Source organism: Amblyraja radiata, chromosome 8, assembly GCF_010909765.2.
Source record: "Amblyraja radiata isolate CabotCenter1 chromosome 8, sAmbRad1.1.pri, whole genome shotgun sequence".
NCBI classification, from domain to species: Eukaryota; Metazoa; Chordata; class Chondrichthyes; order Rajiformes; family Rajidae; genus Amblyraja; species Amblyraja radiata.
This window is the reverse complement of record NC_045963.1, coordinates 60,438,594-60,466,087: the sequence shown is the minus strand read 5'-3', so window position 1 is coordinate 60,466,087 and position 27,494 is coordinate 60,438,594. Positions and strand designations below refer to the sequence as shown.

The 27,494-nt window shown below is 47.1% G+C and overlaps 1 long non-coding RNA gene across 1 annotated transcript; it reads right to left on the bottom strand.

Moving 5' to 3' along the window:
* Positions 1-5,869: 5,869 nt before the first annotated feature.
* LOC116976283 lies at positions 5,870-25,769 on the bottom strand. The gene is made up of 3 exons (XR_004412916.1): positions 25,759-25,769; positions 10,368-10,377; positions 5,870-6,202 (listed from the first exon to the last, which is right to left on the bottom strand). It is a non-coding gene; the product is annotated as an uncharacterized LOC116976283 (long non-coding RNA).
* Between the last annotated feature and the right edge of the window lie 1,725 nt (positions 25,770-27,494).

Here is a 27,494-nt window from a genome sequence, read left to right as displayed (position 1 = left end):
ATAACGGTCTCAGGATTGCCCTGATGGCTCAGTCTTGGCCTCAAAGGAGGCAGCGGCTATCTAGGGCTTGACCCGGCAGCTCAATCGTAGCCTCAAAAATGGATGCACAGCAATCTCAGTCTTGTCTCTGCAGTTCACTCTTGCCTCAAAAGGAGGTATTGGTGATCTTGGACTTGTCCAACTCAGTCTTCCTCCAAACCCGAAAAAGGGGAACACATCTAGTAGGGAGGTGCCGTTTTTTTTCTCTCTCCTCCCCCCCTCCCCCTCCCCCTCCCCCTCCCCCTCCCCCTCCCCCTCCCCTCCCCTCCCCCCATCTCTCCCCCATCTCTCCCCCTCTCCCTCTCCCCCCTCCCTCCCTCTCTCTCCCCCTCTTTCTCTCTCTCTCTCTCTCTCTCTCCCCCCCCCCCCCCCCCCCCTGTGGCCTTAGATCAATATGGAGCTCTGAGCAGAGTGATGGTGTTTTCTGGAAACCATGCGCTGTTCGTGGTGCTGAGGATTGGCTTCTCTTCAACTGTCTGACGGTGATGGGGATCAGAGCGGCACATGAGGGAGGAGATGCTGTCACAACACTAACCTCGTACGGGGTAGTTTTTATTAAAGGCCTGAAATACAGTTCACCAAATCCATGGGTTCTCCTTTATCTGCTCTACCAATCCTCAAAAAGGTCCTGTAGTTTGGTCAAATATGTTTAGCCTTCAATAAATCTATATTGACTTTGTCTCTCCTCCAATTTTTAAATATATTCATCACCCTCATTTAGCAAGAACCATTTCATAATGCATAAAATTTTGGAAAATGAAAAAAATGCTGATACTATTTCCATGTGATTGATTGCAAAAACAAAGGGCAGAGAAATAATTAGAAAATAATCCAATATCCCTTACGATATCACTTCCTTGTTAGTTGAAAAGTGGTTACTGTTCAGCCGAGGTTAAAATATCAGTAGCTTTAGTAAATGTCGACTTGAGTTTATCAATATAACAACACCATGAATCATACCGCTGGGAGTATATGAAAGAAATGTCAATATTATGATCCATTTCAAAGAAAGAATCACACCATCTGTATCCATTAAAGGGGTATTTCGATTATTCCACACAATACAAAAATAAATCTTTGATGTTTGTGCTTATGGACTTAGACACCATATTGGAACCAGGTAACCTTTGGAATTAATATTTCCGTTATTTTCATTGAATGATTTTGCCGAAACAAAATGACGTAATTAAATAAAATCAATTTTTTTGTAGTTTCCATTTGTAAAAATAACTTCTTCCATGACATCACAACTCTTCTTTACTAAGACTATTATGATCGAAGTGTAATGGCAGTTTCTATACCTTCTCAAAGTCCAACTTCGATATCCGTTACCTCTGGAATGTGATGAAGCTACTCATTTACGCACACACCAAACTCTTATCATAGCAAAAACGACGTTGCTTCTTGATTAAATGGTCTTTATTGAAGTAATACACGACAAAGAAATAACTCATAACTTTCCGTTCACAATACCTGTCCAATTTGTGGCATATAAATCATATAAGAATGTCATTTTATAAGAATGTGGCGTCTCGTGTCTGGTATGAGCGTGAGATTGTGGTTAAAAACTGTTAGCCTCGAGACAAACTAAAACTCAAATCTATGAGTTTGCGCTAGTCTCCTCCAAAGTAGACACACCCCTCTATGCATCAATCCCACCTACAAAAGTACAGACAGATAATAACTAAAAATATTAGACATGGCTCTAATATACTGACTTAAACATAATGGCTCCTACATACCTAATTGTTCTACGTATATAACGAAGCAATTACCAACAAACATTAAAACAAAAAAGAGCTATAAAAACTTAACCGACATCAAAAACAAAAGTAATATGCACTCTATATTCACATTCAGACAAAGCAGTGTAGATACAACTTCAAGATGCACTGCTCTGCTTGCCATGCAAGTGAAGATTACACCATATATTTTCACAAGACTTCGTCCTCTCTTGACTTCTATAGGACCAAAGTAATCTACTCCTACATCTGTGAATGGAGGTTTATCAGGAAAAATCCTCTCCAGAGGTAAGTCTGCCTCTTTCTGTTCTCCAACCTTTCCACGCCGTCGTCTGCACACAGGATAATTTTTTATTACCTTTCTTGCAGCAGAGTTAGCTTTGATAATCCAATATTTCTTACGAAGTTACGACAGCATGTGATTTCTTCCTCCATGTCCGATCTGTTCATGGATATGTCGTAATAGTAATGTTGAAATATGAAAGTCCTTCGAGAGAATAAATAGGATGCTTAGCCTCTTCAGGCATTGCTAGTCTATGCAGGTGACCGCCTACTCTCAGAAGTCCTTCTTCCAATACCGGATCAAGCTTGTACAAATGACTGCTTCTTTTGACACCATGAACGCCAGCTTCCAACCTCGATATCTCTTCTTTGTATCTTTGTCTTTGACCGAAAGAGATAATTGCATTTTGCAATGACAATAATCATTCTCAATCATTTCTTTTAGTAAAGATGTATATTCATCATGAAATTTTGTATTCTTGCCAAACTTGCGTTTCAGATTCTGGGTGCGCTGTTCTGCAATGCAACGATTATTTGGCAGATTAATACTTTCTTGTTTGAAAGGTAAGTCTAGACAATAATGTCCTTCTGTCATCTTTACCGATTGATTCATAATATCCAAGAACTTTACCTCCTCTCTGGACATTTCTTCTGATCCCATGCTGGGGTTTTTTCATTGAAGTTGTGATTGTATTGCTTGATCAATAGCTCTTCTAATTTTACAGTAGATATTTGTTTGACAGCAGCAGCAGGATAGTTATTCTTATTCCTGCCTTTGTTGTTCCTTCTCAAGGAGCCATAGGCAACTCATCCAAGTAGGGTTCTCACAGCAAATGGTCCGTCCCCTTGACACTGACAAACTCTTTAGGTTCCAATGCCTTCGTAGCATTTGTTCCGATAAGTAGGTACCAGAATTTATTTTAGGTATCTTGACATCCTTCAAGTAAGGCCATTGTTCAAGGTCTTGCTTGGGTATATTTAGATGAGAAACAGGCATTGTCTCATGTGTAAACACATCAGATAGTTGTATAAAATTGTCTTTATCCAGACTAGATATTTTCATACTTGTGATGTGATGACTATCGCAGCATTTCTCTTCATTTATGGTACGCAAGAGAATCTCAGTCTTTTCTCCTGTAATGTCCAGCCTTCTCATCAAGCTTTCTGTGCAAAAAGTAGCCGAACTTCCATGATCCAAAAATGCACATGTTTGCAACACTGTATTCCCCTTGCTGCTTCTTACCTGTACTGGTAAGATGGAGAAAATATAGGTTTCTACCCCGGCCCCAATATGCGCATTTATCTGAGGTGAGGTGTCAGTGTCATTCTTAACTGGCTTCTCCTTCTGTTCTAATTGCTGCGGCTTCTTTTCCGCATTCTTCTGTCCAGTGCGAAGTAATTCAGGATGATCTTGGTTGTACTTATTACAAGTTATACGACTTGCAGTCTCCAGCCATGTGTCCTTTCTTCAAACATACAAAGCAGATTCCCTTCTCCTTTAAGGTCCATCTTGGCTTTATATCCCTTCTCCTTGAATTTTCGACACTACCTTATGGTGTGACCAACTTCATCACATGACAAACATAATCCTTTTGGCTTAATAGTGGATGCATCTCCTTTCATTCCACCTGTTGTATCTACAGGTATTACAGCATAGCAACACTGCTTTCTTTAGGTCCGGATCTTCCTTTCCTTCTTGTAAAAGTAGAACCTTTAACAGTTGTAATTGGTTTAGGATCTTGAATACTCGCATGACGTAGATTTGACATTAACCGTACTTCCCTTTCCATCAAATTCACCAGATCAGAAAGCATGGCTTCTCGATTCTCAACTTCCTGTAGCAGACCTGCTTTATCCATCCATTTTTCTCGAAGGCTATAAGGCAGTTTTAAAATGATAGTCTTCATATTACTACCAACATTCATTTCTTCTATGTGGTTGAGATTTTTCATCGAGCTACAACAATCTAAGAAATATCGCAAATTCATGCAATGCCACATCTTCTGGCTTGATAACTGACCAAGCAAAAGCCTTGTTCATGTATGCATTAGCAATCCTCTGTTCATTACCAAAATGTTCTTTCAGCAATTCTCTTGCCATTCGCTAGCCCTCATCTGCAGGCAAATGTAGACAACTTTTCACAAGCTGGTTTGAATATCCGCTTGTGTATTGCTCCTGAAATCGTAAGCGATCTCTTTGATTAATATTTTGATTTCCACTCCTTCCTCAAACGCTATTATGAAAGTTTCATATTGCAAAGGATCACAAGGATAAATACTTAGGAACTTTCATTGGAGGTAAGGTGGAACAAAGATTCTGTTGAGCTAGGAGCTTGCTGATTCTTGTTTGATTCCTCACCAATTCACAGAACTGGGTGAAATCCCTGGTTGGGCACAGATGGATGATCAACAGACCTGTGCCAATCTTGGCTCATTTGATCCCGTACATTAGGCCTCTGAGAAGAGTGCCGAGTTGCTGAGATGAAGTTCTGTGGCTCATCCACCTAGTCAGTGCTAGTTCTGAGTCACGAGACCAGATATTCTCTGGCTGTAAATTTGATTTAGCTGCTGTTTCCAGCATGGCCGCTCCTTTTCATATTAAGGAACTTTTCTTCCAAGATACTTTCGAGCCACACGTTGAACCTTGACCTTCCAGTATCTCAATCTTCGTCCTGGCTTCTTCAAACTTCGTATCCAGTTCCAACTGATCCTTCTCTCTACTTAACTGCTTTCTTTGTTCCTCACCCTCTCTCTTCATCTGTTTCGCACGTACCTCAGGTTCTCTTTTCGTCTGTTCCGCACGTGCCTCAGCTTCTCTCAACTATTCTTCCTGTGCTTCAATCTTAGGCGTTTTCACCAAGGTGGCAGCTTGTAGCAAAAGAGCAACCATAATTGCTTCAGCTTCCATATGAGCAGAGACTTAGGCCCGTGAGGACGGCCCGGCTCGGGGCTGGAACAGGGCTTTCGTGAGGGGCTGTGACGGCCGGCCCGAGGAAGGAACGGTGCTCCCGTCGGAGTAGCCGAGCTCGGGGAGGTACGGCGTTCCCAGCCTGAGGGAGGAGCGGCGCCCAGTCGGGGCGGCCCAGCCTGAGGGAGGAGCGGTGCCCGGTCGGGGCGGCCCAGCCTGAGGGAGGAGCGGTGCCCGGTCGGGGCGGCCCAGCCTGAGGGAGGAGCGGCGCCCGGTCGGGGCGGCCTGGCCCGAGGGAGGAGCGGCGGCCTGGCGCGAGGCTGAGACGGTGGCAGTACTCACGTGAGGGCGATCCGGCTCGGGGCTGGAACGATGCTCCGGGGGCTGGGACGGCAGTTCTGGTGGCGGTGGCCTGAGACCGGGGGTTCGGCCGCGGGCCAGCGGCTGCGTCAGCAGGTCTGGTGAGCGGCAGCTTCGACTACCCCGGGCCGCGGTGTTTGAGCCGCGAGGACAGGTTTTAACATCGCCCGGGGGGTATCGCCTCAGCGCAGAAGGAGAAGAGGAGGGAAGAGACTGCAGCCCTAAGACTTTTGCCTCCATCACAGTGAGGAGATGTTGGGTGGACTCACTGTGGTGGATGTTAATATGTGTTTATTGTTGTTTTTATTGTATTGTATTATATGTATGACTGCTTAAATTTCGTTCAGACTTCGGTCTGGATGACAATAAAAGGCTATTCTATTCTATTCTATTCTAGACCCTTGTGGTTGAACTGGCTACAGAACCAGATTTATGTCTTGATCTTCGTGTTGGGACATTTGAAATGCTATATTTTCTTCCATTTTAGCACCTTGTTGCATTGCTTCTTCCTTGGTAGAGCGTAATGTTCGTGCCATGATTTCTGACGACCACTTCTCCGCCTCTTCCATAAAACCGAGGAAAACATTTCTTCTCTCTCGATACCACTGAATTTGCTTTTCACGTTCTTCCCCAGATAGTTATACGATTCTTGCAGAGAGATAGACTCAGTATTAAGTTTTGTTTTTCTCCAACCTCAAGGCAGAGGTCAAGTGATTGTCCCAGATTGGCTTGTACTTTCCTCGCATTCTCTTCTGATTCCATTAGTTCCCTCTGGTATTCAATCGACTTGATAATCTGCTTCCACAGCTTGTCTCTGTCCTACTGGCATTTTTCCAGGTAACCTGCTTGTCCTTTTTCAGTGAGCTTGGTAACTCTCCTTTCATATCTTCTCGATTCTGGTTCTACATCTCCCTCCTGTGGCGATTCTTCTTCATACTTACCTGCTGGCTGATCCATCAATAATGAATATATCCTTATCACAATGTTCTGTAAATACTCACAGGATTTCAAATCAAATTGGCTGTTCCTTCAAGATTGTTATTCAAACATGCTTGATTGCTGTTGAAATGATCAGACTCATACATAGTGATAGAATCCATAGACTTTTATTAGCAACTCTGCACAGGAAACGCTAGGTGCATTCATCGCCATGCATTCAGCTAGTCTAACTAGAGAGAGAGAACTCACTATCAAGTCTGTGGGCAGATCAGCAGTATGACATAAGGAATGTGCAGCATGCATAATCTGTGTGGTGACATATAGTACTAACACACTAATCTACATCCTCCCTCTTAAAGAATTAAATGCAAATGTAAAACTACTGATTATACAGAGCACATATAGTATGTGTCAATAAACTGGAGGAAGTTCAAACATAGCCCGGGTAGTTTACGTTGGTCTTACAAACATGACCCGCACGACCGGTACAGTCCTGAATCTCCTCCCGTCACTGGGGACATGATCGGTGGTGAAGTAGGTGTTGGAGATTAAAATGGCATTCCTGGTGACGAAACAGGAGATTTTGGCACAGGTGGAGGCGGCGTGGCCATAGGCAAAGTAACCAGATCAGAAACAGGTTGTTGTGCTGCAGCAGTCGGGCCGTGGAAGTACACTTGTGCAGTCAGGATAGTACGGAGGTGGTGCTGGCTCATTCACAGGCAGGGTATGTTGCCTATTACATCTGTAGGTGCCGCAATCGGCATTGACCAAGTATGAACGTGGCTCGGAGGCAGTTGCAGAAATCACACCGAGGTGGTCGTGAACTTTGTCGGTTTGCAGACGCACCTCCTGTCCCTCGGCTAGTGGAGGAAGTGGTCTGCTCGTCTTATCATTCCATCCTTTCTGAATGTCGCGCTTTTGTTGTAGACTGGACTGGACTTTTGATGGTGGGAACACATGCGGAACCGTTGCCAGTTTCACCACAGGCAATGTGGTTCGGGTCCGCCTTGACATCAGACGCTGAGCGGGTGAACCCAATATTGGGTCGTGCGAGATGTTGCGCAGGTTAAGCAAGTCCAGGTACACATCTGATTGTGCTCTGTGGGACCGTTCCATTCATTGTTTGGCACTCCTGACGGCACGTTCAGCTAGTCCATTCGACTGAGGGTACTCAGGGCTTCTGGTGATGTGACGAAAACCCCAGCGCGTAGCAAAGTCTTTGAAGTGCTGGCTGGTAAATTGACTGCCATTATCAGATAGTAGTCGACATGGAGCTCCATGGTCAGAGAAATGGCATGCCAGCTTCTGAACTACCCCATGAGAAGTGGGGCTACTAAGAAGATAATGTCAAACCAACCAGAATACGAGTCAACAAGAACCAGGTATTGTTTGCCACACCACTCAAATATGTCAGTTGCCACTGTGGACCACGGGAGGGCAGGAACCGGGTGTGAGAGAAGTGGTTGCTTTTGTTGATGTGGTGCAAAACTGTTGCACACTGCACAGGATTCCACTTTCTCATGAATGTAATTGGTCATACCAGGCCATCAAACATGTTTTTTGCTCACAGGACAGTTGCTTCGGCACCTGGGTGTTCCACATGGACAGCATCAAAATACTTGCTGTGTAGAGAGGCAGGAACTACAGCTTTGTGGCCCTTTACGATAATGCCATTTTGTGGTACTGCGGGCTTGGCTGCCACGGCCACGGCAGCCGAGCAGTCCTCCAGGTTGATCTGGTGGGGGGGGGGGGGGGGGGGGGGCAGTAGCATCTTACCCCATGCTCAAAAGGCTGGTTCTTCATGGGGAACTGGGCCCCAAGAGAAGTAGCCGAAGCAGCTGAAGTAGCCACCTGAGCATAGCTCCTGGAAGACCCCGCCTCCCCAGCATGGTCTCAGGCACTACAATTAAACAAACTCAAAAGCATAACTGACAAAATACAGTAAAAATACAGAGACCGAGTCACAAATGGCACGAAGCCAGTGTCCAAACACAAATATGAAACAGTCCGAGGGAGGCAGTGAGTGATGTTGCCTCGGACATTGATAATGGAAGCTCCCCCACAAAACTGCTGCGTCACCACCTCTTCGCCCGGCAATCTCGGTTCTCCTGCGATCCCCAGGGAGCTGCTGACCTTCACAGACAATCCCAGCTGTTTCTCTCTGCTTCTCCAGCACCGAAAGGGACGCCTGCAGTCTTTGATGTTGAAAAACTTCTCCCTCTGAGAGAAAGGAGGCTTTGTCAGCTCAAAGCTTGAAGGCCGCAAGATCCTCCCACATCACATGAAAGCCAGACCGACCCGGTCAGCACAGACCAGCCAGTAAGGGGGGTTGTTCTGGAGGCAGGTGTAAAGGTTTTTGGTGCGTAAAATGTTTCCTGGCAGGTTGCCAGCCACCACAGTGGGAGCTATGTAGTCAGTTGATAAGACTGCCCGCAGTCCCAAAACAAGCAGAAAACTTTAAAACAAGTCTCTGCAACGTCAAAGCGATACACAAAGATGTTTAAATGTATCGCTGTGCCTCCTCCGAATTCCAAAAGATGTTTTAACACACTAGTTCTTGTGTCTGGATGAGAGCTCTGAATCACTACTCCTCCTCGCGTAACCAGCTTGGAGGGGATGATGGAATTGAACGCCGAGTCTATAAACAACAGCCGGACGTAAGAGTTTTTATTGTCCAAGTGGTCCAGTGCGGAGTGGAGAGCCAGTGAGATCGCATCCTCCGTTGACCTGGTGTGATGGTAGGCGAACTGTAGTGGATTGGGGTTCTTGTCGAGGTAGGAGTTGATATGTCCCATAACCAACCTCTCAAAGCACTTAATCACCACTGACATTAGTGCCACTGGTCGGTGGTCATTGAGGCACGTCACCTTATGCCCCTGTCCCACTTAGGAAACCTGAATGGAAACCTCTGGAGACTTTGCATCCACCCAAGGTTTCCATGCGGTTCCCGGAGATTTTTGTCAGTCTCCCTACCTGCAACCTCTGGCAACCACCTACAACCTCCGGGAACTGCACGGAAACCTTGGGTGGGGCGCAAAGTCTCCAGAGGTTTCCATTCAGGTTTCCTACGTGGGACAGGGGCATTACTCTTCTTGGGCACCAGTATCATTAACGCCCTTTTAAAGTAGGAGGGAATCTCAGACCTCAGTAGTGAGAGGTTGAAAATGTCCGCGAAAGCTCCAGCCAGTTGGTCGGCACAGGTTTTGAGAACTCAACCGGGTATACCATCAGGCCCAGGCGCTTTCCGAAGGTTCACCCCCTGAAGGATCTTCTGACATCGGCCTCCGTGACTGTAATATCATCAGGGCGTATGGGGGCTTGGGAAGACACATCAGTGTTCTCCCTATCAAAACGTGCGTAGATCGCACTGAGCTCGTCAGCGAGTGATGCTTTGCTGTCGTTTGAGCTGTCTCCTGATTTCGCGAAGTAGGAGGTGATGGCATTCAAGCCGTGCCACAGTTGCCGAACATCCGCCCCATCTTCCAGCTTAGAGCAGGTCACTTTTGGCCTTTTTGAAGGCCTTGTCAAGGTCGTATCTGGAGTTCTTATAGACCTCTGCATCACCAGACCTGAATGCCCGGGATCTGGTCTTCGGATCTCTTGGTTCATCCAAGGCTTCTGGTTAGGAAAAACATGGAAGGTTTTTGTTGGAACATAGTCCTCCACACAATTCCTTATGAAATCTGTGACGACTGCGATCGGACTCCAGGAAAGAGGCCTGTCTCTAGGAAAGGCCACACCACTCCACGATGTAGGTCGCAAAGGGGGACGGAGATGCGATATGGAGAAAAATCAGATCTCCGTCGAGGTAAGTGATTGAAAAGGACTCAACAGGGCTTATATACAAAAACAGGGATGTTGAGGCTGTATAAGATGCTGGTAAGGCCGCATTTGGAATATTGTGAGCAATTTTGGGCACCATATCTGAGGAATAATGTAATGCCTTTGCAGAGGGTCCAGAGGCTTACAAGAATGATCCCAGCCATGATCATATTGAATGGCGGTGCAGGCTCGAAGGGCTGAATGGCCTACTCCTGCATCTAATTTCTATGTTTCTATGAATAAGTAAGTTAACCTATAATGAGCGTTTGTCGGCACTGGGCCTGTACTCGCTGGACTTTAGAAGAATGAGGGGGGGGGCCTCATTGAAACATACAGAATAGTGAAAGGCTTCGATGAAGTGGACGTGGAGAGGATGTTTCCACTTGTGGGAACACCACCGGTGTGGCGCCCATAAAGGCCGCCTCGCCAGCAGTCGGTCTTGTCCTTCTCTGTTTTTATTATTTTAAGTATGTCTTGAAGGTTTGGTTCAATGTCTCTTGGTATGTTTTATGTGCGGGGTACGGGGGGAAACCTTTTTCAGTCACTTACCTCGATGGAGATCTGATTTTTCTCCGTGTCCCATCGCTACCTCCCCTTTGCGGCCTACAATGTGGAGTGGTGTGGCCTTTCCTGGAGACCAGCCCAGAGCTTCAAGCCTCGGGCGAGGCATGGACTTCCAATCGCGGAGCCTGGGATCTTTTGCCGAGAATCGCCAGTGTTGGAGCTCTGACCGCGGGGCCTGTGGACTTTAACACCGTGAAGCAGTGCTCTCCGGTAAAAAGCGGCCGACTCTGGAGCTCCATGCCGCGGAGTGTTCCAATCCGTCCCGACGCTGGAGTTTTGATCATCCCGACGAGAGGGCTTGAACAGCAGACCCGTCAGCAATGGCCCTGTTCAAAGGCCCCGACCACGGGTGAACAAAGGAGGAAGATGATTGAACTTTATTGCATTCCATCACAGTGAGGAATTTTGATTCCACTCAAATGGATGTTTATGTTAAACTTTATTTTATGTGGTGTGTGTAGTTTTGTATTTTACTTAGTATGACCAAATAGTAGCACAAATTTCACTGTACCTTAATTGGTACATGTGACAATTAAATTGAATCTTGAATCTAGGTCCAGAGGTCATAACCTCAGAATTAAAGGACTTTCTTTTAGGAAGGCGATGAGGAGAAATTTCTTTAGTCAGAGGATGGTGAATCTGTGGAATTCTTTGCCAAAAGGCTGTAAAGGCCAACTCAATGGATATTTTTAGGACAGAGATAGGTAGATTTTACTTCGGAGTCACGTGAGTGACTTCGTGAAGAACCCCGCCTACGGCGCATGCGTGTCATATCGCATACACGCATTGAACGTGTCGGACCTGGGGAGAACGTCCCCTTGAACGGGAGAGTTAACAAGCCGGTCGACGGCAGGTAAGTGATTCTGCATTTTCACCGTTTTTTTAGGAATGGATAGAGGACGCAGAAAGGCTGTGAAGAAGCTGCAGGATGTCGGCGGTAAAGGTGCCGGGGACCCGCAGCAGCAGCCGACGGCACAGGCAGTTTGCGTTGAGCCAGCTGTGCCAGATTCAAACCCCGCGCCGGGAAAAACTAATTCTAGACCGGGCGGGAAGGCGAACCGCAAAACGAACCGCTGGGAAAGTGAGCCCGAAAAATCGCCGGTAAATACTTACTTGTATAGCAGTGATGATGACCAGCTGCAGGGCATAGAGCAGCCGGCAGCGATCGCATCTGCAGAGCTCGGAAAACAGTACGAGTGGCTGCAGCATGTGGGGCCGTCATCTATCTGTTTGGAGCACTAAAAATTAATAGAGGCCATTTTGATAGGCCTATGGAGCTAACAATTAGAGCTATAAAAGAACTACAATGGTGGGAACAAAATGTTATATATAGCTCCAACCCAATAGTTATTCCAAACCCATCTGTGGTATTACAAACAGATGCCAGTGCACTGGGTTGGGGAGCAACGGATACCATCTCGAGCTCTGGAGGGAGATGGAATATACAGGAAACTAACCTACTTACCACAAAGGGTATAAATTACTTAGAAATGTTGAGTGCTTTTTATGCTTTAAAATCTTATTGCTCGGGAATGATTAACCAGCATGTTAGATTGCAGATAGACAATACCACGGTGGTGGCATATATAAATCATATGGGTGGAAATATATCAATATCCTGTGCTGAATTGGCAAACCATATTTGGGAATGGTGTATCCAAAGGAATATTTGGTTATCGGCTACGTATCTACCAGGGATACTTAATTCAGTGGCAGACGCCAGGTCACGAAAATTTAATGAAAATACGGAATGGATGTTAGACAGAAAGATATTTGCTGATATCACAGCAAAGTACGGAAGGCCGGATATTGATCTTTTTTGCATCCAGGTTAAATCATCAGTTACCTAGGTATATATCATGGGAACCAGATCCTGAGGCAGAAGCTACAGATGCATTCTCTTTGCACTGGGGGAAATGGTTCATTTATGCATTTCCTCCTTTCTGCCTCATCAATCGGGTACTACAGAAAATTCAGCTAGACTCGGCATCTGGGATTCTCATAGTACCTGATTGGCCTACCCAACCATGGTTCTCGGGGCTGCAGGATTTGGTGCTTACACCATATATTACTTTAAAACATAGTCCTCAGTTGCTGGTGCATCCGGTGACTGGGGACAGCCATCCTTGCCATAATTATCTAAATTTATTGGGTTGTAGACTCTGAAGGAACCATTTCGGCATATGGGTTTATCTGATAGCACTGTGGACATGATCACAGCAGCACAGAGACTTTCCACTCAAAAACAATATTTATGTCATGTCAAGAAATGGACTAAATACTGCCTGGACAACAATCTAGACCACAGAAAGGTGGATATTCCAGCTGTCCTAGAATTCCTCACAAGCCTGCACTTTGAAGGACTCAGTTACAGCACGGTCAATAGTGCTAGGAGTGCCTTGTCCAGTTATTTATGGGAAGGCACAGAAAGACAGGGTGTCGGCTCACATCCTCTAGTAATAAAACTGCTACGAGGCATCTTTAACACTAACCCACCAAGGGCTAGATATAGCCAAATCTGGGATGTGAGCGTAGTCCTAAAAAATGTTACGGAATTGGTCACCGGCTACGGCATTACCGCTAAACTATCTAACTATGAAAATGGTTATGCTTATGGCGCTGGTCACAGCGCAAAGGGTCCAGTCATTACAGAAGTTAAGATTGGATAACTTGACGGAGGCGACAGGAAGGCTGATTTTCGTGATCCAGGGCCTTATTAAGCACAATAGACCAGGATCAGCGGGTCAGGTGATAGAGTTCATAGCCTATCCACAGGATGAACGTCTCTGTGTAGTAAAACACATCATGTTATATATGGACAGAACGAAGGCTATCAGAGGCAATGAAAAGGCTCTTTTAATTAGCCATAAGAAGCCATACCATAAAGTCTCGACTCAGACCATTTCACGGTGGCTGAGATATTGCTTAGTTCAGGCAGCAGTGGACACTAATGTATTCAAATCTCACTCCACCAGGGCTGCATCTACATCAGCAGCTAATCGCCTGGAGGTACCGATGGACAATATCCTCAGAACTGCAGGATGGTCATCAGAGAAAACGTTTCGCACATATTACAACAAACCAGTTAGGAAAGAAGAAACGTTTTCGGGGAAAAATTTTGAGTTCTATTTAATTTACACCTGAAGCTTATAAGGTTTATAAATTGATTTAATCAATATTATTTACAATTTTTGCTTAAAAATGTTGGTATCATTGTGTTTTTTTTTTTAAATACCAGTAACAATTTCTCCCAAACTACCAAGGCAGTTGTGAAAATTGGACTCGTTCCACGGCATGAGGTCACAGAGCTTTGAAGTCTTCACGAAGTCACTCACGTGACTCCGAAGTAAAATAGTAAGATTAAACGAGAACTTACCAGTTTGAAGTTTGATCTTTATTTTATGAGGAGGAACGTTGAGGGACTACGTGCCCTCCGCTCCCACCCTTATATGGTCATATCTTAAACTGGTATCTCTTTAATAATCTTACTATCTTAGGTCATTATTTTCTATCTGTGACCTCACACCGCTGCTTTGAAGAATGACACGCATGCGCCGTAGGCGGGGTTCTTCACGTAGCCCCTCAACGTTCCTCCTCATAAAATAAAGATCAAACTTCAAACTGGTAAGTTCTCGTTTAATCTTACTATTCTTGATTAGTACAGATTTCAGAGGTTATGGGGAGAAGGCAGGAGAATGGGGTTAGGAGGGAGAGATAGATCAGCCACGATTGAATGGTGGCGTAGACTTGTGGGCCGAATCGCCTAATTCTACTCCTGTTCCTTATGACCTTATAGCATTCCAAATGTTTCGTTTAAAAAAATTGTAACCTCCCCAATCCCTGACGTAATGTGGAAGATACATTTGTGCTGGCATTGATAACATCAAGTGCATGCATTGGCAGCACAAGGAAGCCTAGTATAAACAGTGAAAGTAGAGTCTCCTAAACTACTCTCCTGCTCGCCCTGCCAAGGTTCTTCTACCACACCTATGGCAGACACGAGTTTCATATTCTCCTCATCAGCCCCCTCATAACCCACAGAACTTCAGTAGATGAATGTCATCCTCGAGTCTGAGAGAGTGCCTAAGAAGAGTCCAGAGGAGATGGTGCAAATATGGAATGAGCTGCAAAGGAAGTAGTAGAGGTGGGTACAATAAGCGAGTTCGGTATTCCGAAAAACGCAAGAAATTATGGGATTTGTCAAAGGCTGAACGCTATAAATAAAAATCGAATGAACCGACAGCCCGAACCGACAACACTAGCGACCCCAGACCCACAGCCAGCGCCAACCCCAGCCCAACCCCACTCCAACTCCAGTGCTAGTTCACCCACGGCCTCAGCCGCTACCCCAAGTACAATCCGTACCTTGCACACCACCGGCTTCTGCCCCTATGGTACCCGCTGCCACTTTATCCACAACCCTGAGGACAAGCGAGGGACCCGGCCTCGCCAGCGCCAGAGCGCCAGCCTGGGCTCAGGCTCCTCCGGCCCGACGCTAGACTGTGCCACATTGCGGGCGGCCTTCTGCCCCGACCTGGAGATGGAACTAGCCCGGACTCTGGGATTGGGGCTGGGCAAGGGTGGGGGAGGAGGTTGCTGCTGCCGCCAGCACCATCAACACCATGACCAACAGCACCAGTAGCTCCAGCGGGCACCCGGCCTGCCCATGGCCGGCAGGAGTCCATCCGCAGACTCTCTGTCCGACCATGACGACTCCAGCAGCAGCGGCTCCGAGTCGCCCGTCTTCGAGCAGGATCTCAGTGTCGGACTGAAGGGAGAGGGGTGGATGTGGAGGGCTGCCGGCCAACCCAGCGAGACAGGCAGAGCCGAGCTGAAGCCAGCGGCTGCAAGTCTGGGGCCACCCCCCCTGGGGCCACCCCCCCCCCCAAGCCAAAGGCCACCCCGGACAGTGACGGGGCACCGGGGAGGGGACGGGGATGGCCCAACAGCAATTAAACAGCACCCGCAGCGACGGAGAGCCGGCCCCGATCCTGACTACTGACGAAACGCAAGCCTGCACATAATGCAGCACCACCTTTGCCAAGACTGTTCAGAGGTGATCTTACTCGCTCGCATCCTGGCCCTTGCAGTGCACAGTTCGTCAATGGAGGGACCAAGTGACAATGAATTCTAGAACTCCTTGCTGGCAATGGGGTTGAATCAGACCTATTAAAGATCGTCAAAGTAAACTGTATCTGCATTTAGGGAAAATAATTTTCCAGTCTACTGCAAAGATTGAGGCAATAGACTGAATATTGTTTTACTGGAAGCAGACAATGTCCCAAAGTGTTTGTTAGGGTGCTATGCTCTGACCACTCTATGATTCCATAGCACAATGATCAAAGCAATTCTCACGTCATCCTAATGTTACTGGTGGCTTCACATCCAGTTTCCTTGTACCGACAACTTACCATCATACCACGACCCCCTCCTCCCCAAACTCCCACGCAAACCCCAACACCCCCTCAATCCCCCCCTCATCCCTCTCCCCCAACACTGAACACAGCCCCTACATCAAACCCAAATTGACCCCCAATATCTTCACCTGGCCTCACTCTATGATTCCATAGCACAATTATTATATCAATTCTCATTGCCATCCGAACGCTATAAGCGAGTTCGGTCTTCCGAAAAACGCAAGGAATCATGGTCTTTGTCAAAGGTCAAACGCTATAAATAAAAATCGAACGAAGCGCTGTAGATTCAGTGAGTATAGTTTGGGTCCGATTTTTTGTCTTTTTTCAAGTTTGTATTTGTCGGGGCAGATGCAAGTGGGAGATGGGGGAGACTGGACTGGCGGAGACATTCTCGGCAGCTGCGTGCATTAGATCCGCCGCCAGGATTGAACCCGAATCACTGGCATCGCAAGCGCTGCCGAACCGCCACTGTAACGTCCCCAGTATTCCCCCCCCCCCCCCAGCTCACCTCCGCCTCTCCCGCCGGGCCAATCGACAGCCCCGTCCGATGACACTAGCAGCCCCAGGCCCTCAGCCAGCGCGGAGAACCCACAGGCCCACAGCCAGCACCAACTCCAGCCCAACCCTGCTCCAACTCCAACTCCAAATCCAGAAGAACCCGCTCCCTGATGGGCCGCTACGGCGACAAGTGCCAGTTCGCCCATGGCCTGATCGAGCTGCCCATCCGCACTCTCTCTCCGACCAGGACCACTTCAGCAACAGTGTCTCCGGTCGACCGTCTTCGAGCAAGGCCGACGACTGCCCACCTTCAGCAGGATCTCAGTGTCAGACTGAGGGGTGGGGGGTGGAGGTGGTGGGCTGCCAGCTAACCCGGCAGGACAGGCAGAGCCAAGCTGGAGCCAGTGGCAGGCAGCGCCGGCTACGTCCGGGGTCACCAGCCACGGGCCACCCCGGATAGGGACAGGAAACAGGGGAGGGTCGGGTCCAACAGAAACTCAACAGCACCCGCAGCGACGGAGAGCCGATCCCGAAGAAATGGAAGCCTCCACACAATGCAGCACCACCGTTGCTGATACTGTTTAGAGCTAGTGACCTATGACTTGCACATGCGCAGTGGGAATACCAAACTCGCTTATTGGTGGCTTCACATCCAGTTTCCTTGTAATTACAACTTACCATCACCTGGCTTCACTCTCGCATGACACTCCGATCCTGATCATACGATTGGCCACCTGTTCCAATTCCTCCATCGATGGCTGTGGGTCAAGGTATTGCTCGATAAATCTCTCGTACAACGTTCCGAGGTAAAAAATAATAAACGTGCTCTGAGCGGCCATACTCTCGCTGGCCAGCAATCAGCTCCTCCTACCAAAGATTATAGAGCGGAGCCTCCTACCGCGTCCCATTTCCCGCTATTTTGGGGCGGCTGCAGGAGGATGGCGTGCCGGGTGAGGCTGTGCTCGGAGCTATTCCATTCCCCGCTTTGCACTCCAGCCCAATGATCATAGAGCGGAGGGAGCTATGTTCTTTGCGCAGCAGTTCTCCCAACGTGTCGGGAGGATGCTGGTTTAAACTGAAGAAAGACACAAAAAGCTGGAGTACCTCAGCGGGTCAGGCAGCATCTCTGGAGAAAAGGTATTGATAGGTTGGTTGACGTTTCGGTTCAAGACCCTTATTCAGACTAAGAGTCACGGGGAAAGGAAATGGGAGATGTAGATGGGATATATTAATGAAAGATATGCAAAATCGATCAAAGAAACGGTTCATTTCTTTTCCACCTGGCTCTCTCTCTCTGAAAAGGGAATGGAGCCGAAACGTAACTAAATCATTTTCTTCAGAGATGCTGTCTGACCCGCTGAGTTACTTCAGTTTCTTTTTGTCCATCTTCAGTTCTCCCGTGACAGCTTTGGCGCTATCCGGCAGCTCGCACTCCGACCGTTGGAGGCAGATCGCAATCTCCGCGCCTGTTCCCCAAATGACAGCTTCGCGTTTTCCCGCGCTTTCCGGTGCTCGCGCTCCAGCAGTTGGTCCCAGGCGTGTCTTCCAACTGTTGTAATGGTGGCTGCGCGTGTATTCGTGCCGTCTGGCCGCCTATGTTTTCCGTTTAAAATTAGCCCTATATGCCAAACATTGAGCTGGCAATCAGACTGGGCAAGAGAGAAGAAAAATATTTATCTCTGGACTATATTACCTGTACATTATATCAGGAAGTCCAGAAATGCACCATGGATATTGTTTTGGTGGCCCCAAGGAAGAGAATCGAAGCAAATAATTTCTTGGCAACATTGAAAATGGTCAATAAATCACTGGTCACGCCAAAGGACTCTTTAAAATAATCCCAAGGATTTTGTTTTTTGCTTTCATCTGAAAAAACTGAGTTTAATATCCCATCTCAAGTTTAAGTTACATTTATTGTCACATGCACCAATTGGTACTGTGAGATTTGAGTTACCATGCAGCCATACAAATAAAAACGAACACAATACACGATAGAGTTTAACATAAACATCACCACATCAACGTTTCCCACAGAGGGAAAGCAATAAAGTTCAGTCATCTTCCTCATTGTTAACCCGTGGTCGGAGCCATTGAGCCCTCCGCAGGCACCGCTAAGGGGGCCCGATTGCTTATTTGTAAAATTTGCAATTTCTGCAAGAAATTCAACCACTTTGCAAAATGCTGCATTTCCCGTGCGACTCAATCCGTCTCAAGGCCGAGTTTGCACCTATTACAACATGCGTTTGCTGATACCGAAAGCCGAGAGCTTGAAGTGCCACCCTCCGCTCAGCTCTCTGAAAGTGAAGATAACAGTTCAGCCATCCACTCTCTCCTCCCTTCCTCTAGCGAGCAACTTGACCCTGAGGTGACCATGATTGTGAATAACAAACCTGTGATCGTAAAAATTGACACCAGCACGAAATGCAATATCATCTCGTTATCTGAGTTAAAAAAAAAACGTAATGCTGAACATGTTGAAAAGGCCTCGGCCACACTGCGGGCCTATGGGGGTGATGTTCTACACCCGCTTGGACAAACTGATTTAAACTGCATCATAGAATTGCAGTCTCATACCCTGAAGTTTTATATCGTCTAGGGTGATTCTGAAACTCTGCTTGTTATCAATGCATGCCACGATCTAGGTATAGTCTACTTTGGCCATGCTGTCCATCAGCTCTTTTTCACTGAGGGCTCCACTCAGCAAATACTCTCTCAATATAAAGAACATGTTTAACGATGAGCTTGGCAAGCTGCCCCTCAAGTACAACATCGACGTTGATCCCAAAGTCACTCCTGTGGTCCGAGCACCACATCGTGTTCCCTATGCCATGCGTGACAGAGTACACAATGAACTTAAGCCGATTGTGTCCCTGGGTATCATTGCTGAAGTTACTGACCCATTTGACTGGGTTTCCACCATGGTGGTTGCAACAAAGAAAAATGAGGAGATCCGTATCTGCATCAACCCCAGGGATCTCAACACAGCTATCAAACGCCCCCACTACCCTATGCGAATGGTAGAAGAAGTTGCTGCTCAAATAGGCAACGCATCAGTGTTCATCGTTCTGGATGCCAAAAGCTCGTTTTGGCAGATTCCGTTGGATTTAGACTCGTCCAACCGTACTACGTTCGGTACCCCCTTCGGCCGTTACAAATTCCTGAGAATGCCCTTCAATAGACAATAGACAATACGTGCAGGAGTAGGGCATTTGACCCTTTGAGCCAGCACCGCCATTCAATGTGATCATAGCTGATCATCCCCAATCAGTAACCTGTTCCTGCCTTCTCCCCATATCCCCTGACTCCGCTATTTTTAGGAGCCCTATCTAGCTCTCTCTTGAAAGCATCCAGAGAACTGGCCTGCACCTCCCTCTGAGGCAGAGAATTCCACAGACTCACCACTCTCTGTGAGAAAAAGTGTTAACTGATAACGAAAGCCGAGAGCTTGAAGTGCCACCCTCCGCTCAGCTCTCTGAAAGTGAAGATAACAGTTCAGCCATCCACTCTCTCCTTCCTTACTCTAACGAGCAACTTGACCCTGAGGTGACCATGATTGTGAATAACAAGCCTGTGATTGTAAAAATTGACACCGGCACGAAATGCAATATCATCTCGTTATCTGAGTATAAAAAAATACGTAATGCAGAACGTTGAAAAGGCCACGGCCACACTGCGGGCCTTTGGGGGTGATGTTCTGCACCAGCTTGGACAAACTGATTTAAACTGCATCATAGACTTGCAGTTTCATACCCTGAAATTTTATATCGTCTAGGGTGATTCTGAAACTCTGCTTGTTATCAATGCATGCTACAATCTAGGCCTAGTCTACTTTTTCTATGCTGTCCATCAGCTCTTTCTCACTGAGGGCTCCACTCAGCAAATACTCTCTCAATATAAAGAACTGTTTAACGATGAGCTTGGCAAGCTGCCCCTCAAGTACAACATCGACGTTGATCCCAAAGTCACTCCTGTGGTCCGAGCACCACATCGTGTTCCCTATGCCATGCGTGACAGAGTACACAAACTCAAGCAGATTGTGTCCCTGGGTATCATTGCTGAAGTTACTGACCCATTTGACTGGGTTCCACCATGGTGGTTGCAACAAAGAAAACCAAGGAGATCCGTATCTGCATCAACCCCAGGGATCTCAACTCAGCTATCAAACGCCCCCACTACCCTATGTGAATGGTAGAAGAAGTTGCTGCTCAAATAGGCAATGCATCAGTGTTCACCGTTCTGGATGCCAAAAGCTTGTTTTGGCAGATTCCGTTGGATCTAGACTCGTCCAACCTTACTACGTTCGGTACCCCCTTCGGCCATTACAAATTCCTGTGAATGCCCTTCAATAAATAATAGACAATACGTGCAGGAGTAGGCCATTCGGCCCTTTGAGTCAGCACCGCCATTCAATGTGATCATAGCTGATCATCCCCAATTAGTAACCCATTCCCGCCTTCTCCCCATATCCCCTGACTCCACTATTTTTAAGAGCCCTATCTAGCTCTCTCTTGAAAGCATCCAGAACCAGCCTCCACCTCCCTCTGAGGCAGAGAATTCCAGAGACTCACCACTCTCTGTGAGAAAAAGTGTTTACTCGTCTCCGTTCTAAATGGCTTACTCCTTATTCTTAAACTGTGGCCCCTGGTTCTAGAACTGTGGCCCCTGGTTCTGGCAATAACTCTGCCAGCGAGGTTTTCCAGCACACGATGGAACAACTGTTTGCGGGGTATCCATGCGCCATCATCGTTGATGACATTCTCATCTACGGGTGCAACTTGGCTGAGCATGACGCCAATCAAAAGAAAGTGTTGGACTGTGCCAAAGACATTCAGCTCAAACTCAATACCCTGAAGTGCAAGTTTCGAGTCCTGGAAGTTACCTACGTAAGACTTGTTTTCACAAGTGCTGGTCTCAGACCAGACCCGACCCATCAAAAACTGCTGCTATCAATGAGATGCCAGTTCCTACTGATGTTACGAGCCTACAAAGGTTCTTTGGAATAGTCAACTACCTGGGGAAATTTATTCCCAACCTCAGCGACATATCTGCCCCCCTGCGGCAACTGACACAGACACTGCATGGTCCTGGTATCCGCAGCACCAAAGAGCTTTTGATATCCTCAAGTTGCAGCTGGCAAGCACACCTACTCTCGCTTATTTTGCTTTGGAGTTACCAGTAACACTCATATGTGATGCGTCCCACTACGGACTTGCCTGCAGACTACTACCGATGGCAACTGTAAGCCTGTTTCATATGCCTCTCGCACACTAACTGATACTGAAGCAGCCTGGCAGAGCACACGGCTGCTGTTGACACTTTACAACTGCTGGCCGCAGTCATCCGGCGTGGCTGGCCGGATAAACAACACAGCACCCCGCTCGCCATCGCCCATACTTCCTGGTTTGCGACAAACTGGTGTTACAGGATGGGATTATAGTCAAGGGCCACAAGGCAGTTGTCCCAGCCGTCCTCCAGGACAAGTACTTCAACGCCGTCTACAGGGGCCACCCCGGTGTGGAGGCAACCTTACAGCGGGCACAGACCATGTTTTACTGGCCTGGTATGACCAAGTACATATGTGACAAAACTGAAGTCTGCGCCACCTGACGCTGCACCAGCAAAAACACCCTCTACTGCCGCACCCGGTTCCTCCTCTACCGTGGTCCATGGTAGCCACCGACATATTCGAATGGCATGGGAAACACTATCGGGTTCTTGTCGACTCTTATTCGGGCTGGTTTGACATTAATCTACTCCAAACCATCACATCTGAAGCAGTTATCCAGAAGTTGCAACGCCATTTCTCCGTGCACAGCTCCCCTGCATGCCATTTCTCCGTGCACGCCATTCAGTTCGCCAGCCAGCTTTTCAAAAACTTTGCATAACGATGGGACTTCTGACATATCACCAGCAGCCCTGAATTTCCACAGTCCAACTGACTCGCCGAACGGGCTGTCCAAATTGCAAAACAACTAAAGGAGCGTTCTTACCTGGCTAAATCTGACGTCTACCTGGACCTGCTGAATTTAAGGAACATTGCCAGGGAGCCCATACTGGGTTCCCCAGCCCAACGACTGATGTCTCGTTAAACCTGTGCTGCCCTGCCTGTACCCCAGCAGCTTCTGCAGCCACAGGTCCGTTCTCCGCCTGCAGTCCAGAAACAACTACAATTCAAGCGCGATGCACAAAAACGTTTTTTAGACGTCCAGTAAACCACTCTCCAGTGGACAGGTTGTTCGCCTCCAGACCTACAAGGGCTATGGTCGTCTGGGTCACATCCACAGCCCTGCTAAAGAACCGCGCTCCTACCTGGTTAGCGCAAATCGGGCCATTTACAGACGCAACCGTCAACATCTCCTTCCTATGAAGGAACCGATTCCTGCGACTCCACTTTCAGAGGTCTCGCATTTTGTATACCATCCCACTACCGGGCCGCCTTCTCCACTACCAAAGACTGTGTTCCCCGCGGCCTCTCCACGGCAATGCAGGGATTCAAATAAATCTCCCTAGCTGAAATTTAATGTTTGAATTCAAGAATTTCTGGAACGTCCAGTTTTGAGCTTCAGTACAAAATTTCCATTTTGGAAAAATAGAATATTGAAATCTGGAAGAAGTTTATTTCCAAACTTTTCTGTTTTGTTGTTTATTGTTACCAAACCTGCATGTAAAATTGTTTTCTGAATATATCTAAACTGTTGAAGTGGCAAGATCCTCAGCCAGGAGTTCAATTTATTGAGTGAAAAACAAATAAATATGCTACAGTGAGCACAGCTGTGACTGAAGAACAATGTATTGAATCTTGACATATTTCAGTTACAGTGTTGTGCCACTGAAAAGCAGATTATTTGACAAGGGCAGATTAGTTTAGAAACTCTGATAATGTGGGAGTGGATGAGCAGAATGTTCAGTTCCGGTTTAATCTAATAGATAAATTATTACTGATGTTATTTTGGTGTTAATAAATGACTACTATGCACGATGAGCTGCACACAACCTTTTATCATATTTCATTCCAATTGCAGTCCAGGAATGCTAAGTGCAAAAGATTCAGTAAACCGAAATATAGGAATAATAGAAAAACACAACATGTTTAGCTCTCAAATCTGAGATCAGATCTGAATGCGCATTAATAGAATTCTGCAACATGGGTGCTGTACCAATTTGGCGCAAGCCCCAACGTCCAGATATTCTTTTGAACACTACTCCTTGGTTTATATGGATGGTAGGAGATGCTTGTAATGATTACATTCAGATAAAGGCTTTCCTCCATGATATCATGTCATTACAAAAAGTATATTGCAATTAGGTTGGGAACAAGATTGCATATGTGAAGGAAAGAAGATGATTGTAAAAGTAGGAGAACATAGAACAGTACAGCACAGAAACAGTTCCATAAACCCACCATGTCTGCATCAACCATGATTCCAATCTAACTAATCCAATCTGACTGCACATGGTCTGTATCTCTCTATTCCCTGCATATTCACATGTTGGACTCAATGCCACATAAACATTGCTGTGGTATTTGCTTCTTCCAACTTCCCTGTCAACACGTTTCAAGAACCTACTTTAAAAGTTTCCCTTCTCTTAAATCTATGCCCTCTAGTATTTGATCTTTCTACCCTGGAAAAAAGGATCTGCATATCTACTTTTTAAAGTCCATCTTTCTTTGCCCCAATTTTCATTTGATCTATATCCTGCTGTATCCTTAGTCAACTTTCCTCACTATCCACAACTCAACCAATGTTTATGTTGTCTGCAAACTCACTAATCAGTGCACCTATATTTTGAACAAAATAATTTATCAAAGTTACGTGGTGGAAAGAGGTTCATACTCCACCACGGTAGGTTAACCAGACAATTGGAAACAGGAGGATATGATTATAAAGTATATCAGCTTTCAATCAATTTTATGCAATATTGTGCAATTCAGTTAAATAGCATGTGAAAAATAAACATTCCAGGAAACCAACAACTGAGCGATGGAATAATCTGTACTAGATCAGATGGATTGTGGCATTCTTTGGTTTAATCATCATGCTTTAGACATTAAACTGAATCCTATTTTGACCTCTGAGGGAACTGTAAAAAATCACGTGTAATTGTTTTAAAATAAAACTTGGAGTTCTCACTGGTGTCCTGAACAACATTTATCTCTCAATTGGCATCGCTGAAATTCGTTATCCGATCATTGCTTAAAGACAATTGCTTGTCATGTTTCCTACACTACAATAGTGAATATATTTAAGAATTACTTCATTAGGTGTGAGTTATCTTTCAATATGCTGATTTTTTAAAGCTGTTGCAGATCTTTCTCTTTTTATGAAATGATCTGTAGGTAAACTTGTAATTCTGGTCGCTGTGTAATATAATTTCTATCTTAATATTTTTAAGCAATTATTTGACCAGCTGTTGATAATCATATTTACATTTATCTTCACATTACTAATTCAGTGTTGAGACCAAACATTGTGAACAAAACAATGTTTCAATAAGTAATACAGATTTGACATACACACACGCACGAGTTTGGTAAGAGCTTGAGCAAAGTTCCTGCCATTGCAATCAAGCACACCAGAAGGGTTTCGGCCCGAAACGTCGCCTATTTCCTTCGCTCCATAGATGCTGCTGCACCCGCTGAGTTCCTCCAGCAATTTTGTGTACACCAGAAGACTGTCGACTTTCTAATTAACTCCTGTCTCATGATAGTCACAGCTCCCGATGAGGGTTCTAGCAATAAGTGGCTTGACTACCAGATGTCGCCACATGACCCCCCACCCCTCCCCTCCCCCACCCCCAGAACCGGAGGAACGAAAAAGAGCCGGTATACGAGGAAGGCGGCCAGATATTGTTTACACAGTTCCTATGCTCGGGGTCGCAACCAACAAAGATGAGGGCGGGTGCGGTCGGGACAGTGGGCGCCCCCTACAGCGAGGCTGTGCCGCCCGCACAGGCTGATCAATGTCCAAGTGAGCCGGCTTAAGACGGACCACTGACACAGTCTCATGCCTGCCGCCCATGTCGAGCACAAAAGTCGAGGTGCCGTGCTGCAACACCCGTAAAGGACCCTCATTAGGCAGTTGCAGTGTCGTCCAGTGGCAGTCCTTGAGGGCTGATGGGACGTGAGGGATTAAGTCCATGGCGAGACGTCGGAACAGAAGAGAGCATGCCCACCTTCTCCCAGAGACGCACCAGCATGGTTGAGGGCGGCTATTGCTGCCCATGCGCTGCCGGGTTGAAATCCCTTGAAGCTGTAAGCGGGACGCCGTACACCAGCTCAGCATAGGAAGTAGCCAGGTCCTCCTTCGGGACAGTGTGGATCCCCAACAGGATCCAGTGCAACTCGTCCAACCAGTCCGGGACTATGAGCCGTGCCTTCAACGAGGACTTCAGGTGGCGGTGGAAATGCTCCACCAAACCGTTGGATTACGGGTGGTAGGCCGTACTGTGATGCAGCTGAGCACCTAGCAGCCGGATCATGGCAGACCACAACACGGAGGTGAACTGCGCACCTCGGTCAGAAGATATGTCATTATAAAAAATATATTGTAATGGTAATTTTACACCGAAAAATCCTGCAAGTGCGCCTTGACATGACGCTGAACCTTGGACGTCTGACAGGGAATACAGGCCCTGGCCCAATTGCCGACCTGCTTGTGCAACCCGTGCCACATAAACTTGGCCACCACCAGTGCCATCGTAGCCTGGATGGAAGGGTGAGCCAAACCATGTATCAGATAAATATCCGGCGACGCCAAGCAGCGGGGATGATGGGTCTTGGCTGACCGGTAGACATCACACAGAACCGTGGTGTCAGCGGGAATGCACTGTACATCCTCTAACAACAGGCCGAAAATGGAGGTGCGGTAGGCGTGCATCTCCTCATCCACCTGTAGTGCAGCTGCCAGGACCGTATAGTCGATGCCCGGGGCCAAAGAGTGGACAGCATTGATGGTGGTGCGGGACAACGCATCGGCGACCCGGTTGCTGTCATCCACGATGTGCCGAATAAAAGAAGTGTACTCCGAGACATAGGCCAAGTGACGCTGCTGCCGGGATGTCCAGGGATCAAAGCAAACGTAAGGGGCTTGCGATCAGTAAAAGCCGTGAAAGCTCTTCCCATCTAGGAAATAATGAAAATGGTGAGTGGCCAGCTAGAGAGCAAGGAGCTCACGATCAAAAGCACTGTACTTCTGCTCAGGAGGTCGCAGGTGACGACTGAAAAAGTCAAGGGGCTGCCAGCGCCCATCGATCAGCTGCTCCAGCACACCACCCACAGCAGTGTCAGAGGCGTCAACCGTCAGAGCGGTCGGAGCATCGGCCCGAGTAAGGATCAGCATCATCGCTCGTGCCAGCGCCTCTTTCGCGCCGTCAAAAGCAGCCGAGGCCTCATCATCCTACACGAGGTTTCGCTGCTTGCTGGCCAAGAACTTGAACAACGACCACATAATCCTGGCAGTCGCTGGCACGAAACAATGATATAAGTTCACCATGCCAACAATCTCCTGGTGTCCTCTCACCATGGAGGGTCGAGGAAACTGTTGAATGACCTCAACCTTGACCGGGAGCGGGACGGCACATTCTGAGTAACGTGATGGCCGAGGAAACTGATGGAATTCAGGCTAAACTGACACTTAGCCAAGTTGATGGCTAGGCCATGCTTGCTGAGCCGCTGACAGAGCAATGGAAGGTGAGTGCATTGCTCCTGGCGATAGCGACTGGTGATGAGAATGTCATCCAGGTAACCAATCAGGAAATCTAAACCACGGCCCACCATGTCCATAAGGAGCTGGATAGACTGAGCGGCATTCTTAAGGTCGAAAGGCATCCGGAGGAACTCGAACAACCCAAAGGAAGTTATGATAGCAGTATTGGGAGCGTCGACCGGATGGACCGGAATTTGGTGGTAGCCACGAACTAGGTC